This window comes from Hakea prostrata, chromosome 2 (genome assembly GCF_041222555.1).
Source record: "Hakea prostrata isolate BN-2017 chromosome 2, UWA_Hpros_2, whole genome shotgun sequence".
Lineage (NCBI taxonomy): Eukaryota > Viridiplantae > Streptophyta > Magnoliopsida > Proteales > Proteaceae > Hakea > Hakea prostrata.
The window spans coordinates 2,475,761-2,481,760 of NC_142601.1; positions in this window are offsets into that span (position 1 = coordinate 2,475,761).

Here is a 6,000-nt window from a genome sequence, read left to right on the forward strand (position 1 = left end):
CGTATTTTTGGATTCCCAAAAAAGATTTCATATATTTCGATTTTGCACTGGCTGTGACTTTAGAGAGTCTAAGCTTACGTTGCAAAATGAGACACTTCATTTTAGTGTTATGGTGTGCTTGGGATGCTTGAACAATGTTGGGTACAGGTTGTTAGATGCATGATTCGATTGGTTTCCAAAGTGGAAGGATGTCTAAATATTTTCAAAGCTTATAATGGCGATGTTGGGGTAAACGAAAATTTGCATATGGTTTGCAGATCATCAAATCTTCTTCAAAACATAACGGGACTAGTTGTGCATTTCCAAGGTCAAACAACGAAGTTATAAGAGTTCCAGTTCGATCACCTACTTTTGAAGACATTTTGGTCCATTAATGGATTTGTGTTTTTCTTTTTTCTTCATTTCTGTGTAAGGAAATGACGACTTGAAATTGTTGCTGGTAATGGTCAGCATCACAAACACATGCCAACAAACCGAACTAAACTTGGAGTGAAGAAGTTATGGCCTAAATGTAGGAAACTGCACCATTAAATATTCTATGGTAAAAAAAACTATATGTATTCATCATACTGAATCATTGAGAAAGAACGATAGTAAAATGACATACCTATCTCCATGGAATTGATTTGATTATTGATCTTGTTTTGACTGTTTTATTTTCTCTGGAATTCCTCAATCAAATTGCTGGATTTTTTTAGTGGGTGTTTTCTTTAGATGGAATGGAAAAAAAATGGCCGAATGATTTGATATATTGGGGACCATAACCCTAAGTTCCTTTATATATCACCTCACTATGTTCTCACCTAATTGGACCAATATTGGGTATCCACTCATTTAGTCCATACTCAAATAGAAATATTTCGAGCTCTACTTAATTGACCACTTATTACGCCTAATTTAAATAGCTTAATATAACCGTTATATGAATATTATAGTTCATAATTATGTTACGATTTTCTAACACTAAATCCTTTCAGCCTGATATAACCTGCAATCCTATTTTCATGATTTGACGGTGATTTATGTTTGTGGTGGATCTCTCAAAATGATGCATTTTATTGTGGTGTAGCATGCTTAGGATGAAAGTTGAAATTTTGTAAATAAAATAAGAATACTTTTTCTTTGATGTTTGAAGGGCTAAAGTGTTTGCTAACTAGAGTTGTGCTTGCATTATTATTTTTTTTTCCAACAAATATATTTGAACTTCTACCCATAAAAAATAAAAAAAAAAAAAAAAAAAAAAAAAAACCTATCAAATGAGATTGTTTTCGTTCGAAAAATAAGAGTTGTTGGGCAAATCTCATGCCTCTACGCTCTTAACTTGTTATATTAGAAAAGAAAAATTAAAAGAAGAAGAGAATGACAAAATAAAACATAAGAGTTCTCTCTCTTGCTTCGGTTGTTGCTATTAACATGCGACCTTAAAAAAAAAAAGGTAGGAAAATAAGAGAATAGTAAGAACAAAACATAAGCTTAATGAAAAAGACAAGGGCAAACCCAAGGTCTAGCACTTCAGGGGGAGGGGGTGAATAATGAAACCACATGAAAAGAGAGCCAAGGGTTGGTATTTTACACATAGAAAAATGACCATAGATTCTTTCTAGGGAAATTTCAAAAGACTAAGGGAGGAGGCCGAAGGCTTAGTGTTGGTATTTCACACATAAAAATAAGACGAGAAGTTTCTCTAAACAAATTTCAAAAAAAACCGGAATGGCCTCCCTTGGCCCCTGAGCAGCTCTGCCCTTGAAAACAAATCTATAATGTCAGACGAGCATGGGTTTGAAAGGATAACCAGGTCTGCCCAGTTCAGTTTAGATCAATACACGCAGCCAAAACAGCTCACGTTGAATGGAGTATATAGAAAGGGCATGCATGGAAAATTTTAACTTTTCAGCCATTAAAAGAAGGGTTTATTTATTTATTATTTTTTTGGGAGTGGGGGACGTGTAAGCTGGCCATTAGAAAAGCCAAAGAGGGTGGGATTTTGCTTGGCAGCAGTGCCTACGTGGCACTGCTCCAAGCAGCGAATGGTCAAGATGAAAAATTGGACTTTTGATTAAATCGTCATCGTAACATTTTACCATGTGCAAAAAAAATGATTCCTTTGCTGTTTTGTGTATGGTTCCATTAGTTTTTTCTCTCCTGTTTTTGTTTCTTGGGTCTCTTGGCCCCCGTTTACGTACCCAAAAGAAAAAAAGAGTTAAAATGGAGAAAATTGAAAAGAGGGAATGCTTTTAAGTTTTATGTAATGTAATGTCCCACTTAGGGCGACGCAATGCTTTGGTCCATTTTCCTTTTTGTGAAACTTTGGTCCGGTAATAGTATAAAAGCCCAACCAAGGCAACCCACCCGAGTTAGGTTGGGTGAGGGCTGAACTTTCTATAATTCAAGCCCAACCAACCATTGTAGCCCAGGCCCAAAACTCAACGAGACCATGTAATCCATACGCACTCTTGTCAAATCAATCCATTGGCCACTGAAAAGGCTGAACACCTAATTTATCTTCGGAACGGTATTCATACCGGAAATTATGATCAAGGATTGTGATTGATAGACCCTTTTGGAACGGAAACATATTTCAAATATAAAAACTTTATATTCTCCAAATTAGTGAATTAGGCACGATGGTTTTGTGCAGAAGAACAAACTGAATCTTCATCAATTTCATCGGAGAAATAAAAAAGATACCGAGTCCCTTGTGTTGGGTCTGGGTGTCTTGTATTATGTGGGTCCATGTACTTATGGTTCTAGATTGTATTTGTAATTGAAACAGAGTTTGGGCCAATTACTAATATTGGAATAAAATTATAATTACATTGGGATTATGATTTTAGGTTTCCTTATAAATATTCCCTGTGGGATAACCTATAGGCATCGATCCATATAAGGGATTGAGGAACCCATCCTGAAGATAAGGATTGGGGCAAGCAAAGGGTAGCACTTTGTGGGTGTGAAAGTGGTGTGAGGTTTCCTGGAAATAGTGAAACTATTTTTCTCTCTAGTAGACGTAGGCATGGTTTTGCCGAACCACGTTAAACTCTCCTTGTGTGCTTTGCTTGTGTTCTTCTCCGTTCATGGTTATGCATCCATTATCCCTAACACTTTGTTTACCTGGCTAGTCCAACATGGGTTTAACTTTAGTGTTGCACACCATGCTGCCAACAGTCGAGATTGATTTCAATCCAGACCGTCCATCTCACTTTCAATCACGTGCGAGATGAACGATCAAGATTGAAATCTCAGTCGAGATTTCGATCTCGACAGTTGGTAGCAGATGTTGCGTATTAAATGCATAGCATTCAAGTCTCACTCGCAAACATGGGCTAATTCATATAAATTTGGGCTTCAATTCCCGAAGAATAAACTTTACAAATAAAGCCCGAGGATTGGCACTCCATTATTGTTATTTCATGTTGCTTACACGGAACTCAATTTCTACGGTAAAATGCTAAAATTGTTTGGAATTGCTCAACACCTGCAGCAACAGTCAAGATCGAGATTTTGATCTCAATCATCTATTTTCATAAAGTATTATCATACTTATGTGAAACGAATGATCAAAATCAAAATCGAAATCTCAACCTTTCGCAGCACTGAAGTCGACCTAGTGAAATGCTTACTCTTAATTCTTATCCACCACTAAAAGGGAAGGGAGGGACAGTTGAATTCAAAGCTTCACCAAAATTACGACTGGTTCCTTCTATAGAAATTAGAAAGTGAATCCAAACCCCACCACTTAAATTCTCTGGGAGTTTTTCTTTTTCTTTAATTTCTTCATGCTTGTCTCTTTCTTCCGTTTGGTCACCCATCACTTAGGTATACCATACGATGAAGTCAAGACCCAATCGAAGACCACAAAACCCACCCTCGAGTCTTGGTTTGGTGTCTGTGGTTACGCCGAGAGATGTGGACCTGAACCCTATAGTCAGCATCAAACCCACCCTCACACGCACACACGTAGATCTTGTAGGTTAAGAATTAGTAAGTAAAGTTGCAAGTACATGTTGGATAAGAGAATTCGGTCTACATGTGGTACAGGTTTTGTGAGACTTTGTGGTTTTTGTCTTTCTTTTCGGTTTTGGATTTTGACTTCACCAACACCTCCACCTACAACAACAACAACCATATTCTGAGAATAGATTTAAACTAAAATATATTTTCGATTAAGGGTGATTTAGGGCTAATAAGATGATTTAGGAATTTTATTTATAATTGCATACTAGGGTATTTGTGTTATTTGCAAATTCTCCCTCAAACAAGAAGCAAGAGATAAGGTTTATAATCAATTTTTGGATTATACATTACTCTAATAGTGGACACTCATTTCGCCTCATTTCTCGTCAAAACATAGGTTCCACATCAAAAGAATGTTACTTTCTCCTTTTAAAATGAAGACAAAACAATGTTTCTTATAATAACTAATTCTCATTGACTTAACTATAAAGAAGTAGTCTATGTCCGAAAATAAGGTTTGTATCAATGTTAAAGCTCCAAGTGTTTATATATCTACACTACGGAAGTAGTCTCTAGTTTTCATGTTTTTTTATTAGGCAAAAAATACGGTAATTATTCATATTCTTTATTTGGGGAGAAATAGATATACATGAAAAACACCAACGTGAGACACGATCATTGGGAGAAAATTTCTTTAATGTTAGTCCCCCACTTCATCTAGGTTTTAATTATTTTTTTGACATCCATTTAGGACACTTGGTACAATCTCAAAAACCTAAGATATGTCCAAAAAACAAAAAACCTTCTTATGTTTGAATTTCTTCATTTATTATCTTAAATTGTTATTGACTAGCATGTTCAACAACAATGTAACCAACATCCCCCCCACCTCCTCATAAATAAAAATAAAAAGAATACACCATGTAACATTGTCATAACAAAAGATAACACGACAATTTGTAGTATATATTAAAAGATAAACACGACAATTTGTAGTATTTATTGGTCTCAAATCTCAAAAACTTCTGGGTACATGTCAAGGCATGTCCACATTTGTCCGTGCATATTTTGGTACTCAAAAAATTTCTATTTCAACCTCATATGAAGTACTACATTATAGAAATAGATCTACAACTTAAATACTTATTAGATTGTTGGAATTCTTTTCTTCATTTATTGTGCTACTTTAGAGTTGTTTTAAGCATTTATATAATTTTATCTAGTAATTTTTATCAGGTTGTTTTTATATTTATGTTAATTTATTACACATTTTTTTTAAGTGTTGACCTATTATGTCTTTAAAAAATAATAATAATAATAATAATAATAATAATAATAATAATAATAATTAATTAAATCTCAATTTTCAAATGCCCATCTTCCTTAGACCTCCTGACCACTCCTTATAATTATTGTTTATCATATTCTTCAAGAACATTACATGCACCTATGACTTAATGGACCATCAACTTGTGTTTTGTTCTTATTTTCTCATCAAATTTATATTAAAATTTTGGGTATGATTTGCACGATGTCTCTTCCTAATAGGCTTCACATTAGTACACTTTAATTCTAATAATGAAGCATCTACACATAAGAGTTCAAATTCTGATCAACTACATGCAATCACGATTTACATGCAGAAGGATTCTTCTCACACATAATAATAGCTCAATATGAATTTTATCAAAACAAATTAGAATAATTTGAATTTAAATACCAAAACAAATTAGATCCATTTCGATTCAAATTTGTAATTCAGGTCAGATTATTTTTGTTGTTGAAATCGTCAGACCAAATGCAACAAAATCATATTAGCTTTTAAGGATTTAGTCAACATAGATGAGAGTGATGATACATTCTACTTCATTTTAATGATTTTAACTTTTGAAAAGAAGGCTGGTTAGAAAGAAGGGTTCAATGGTTGATTTCTTTTCGGGTTAGGGTAGTTCAGTAATTATATAAAAAGAAAAGGGTTTTCATAAAATAGTTTCCTATAAATAAATGAGACATTTTTGTTTTGTTTCAGAATAAATAGGACACTTC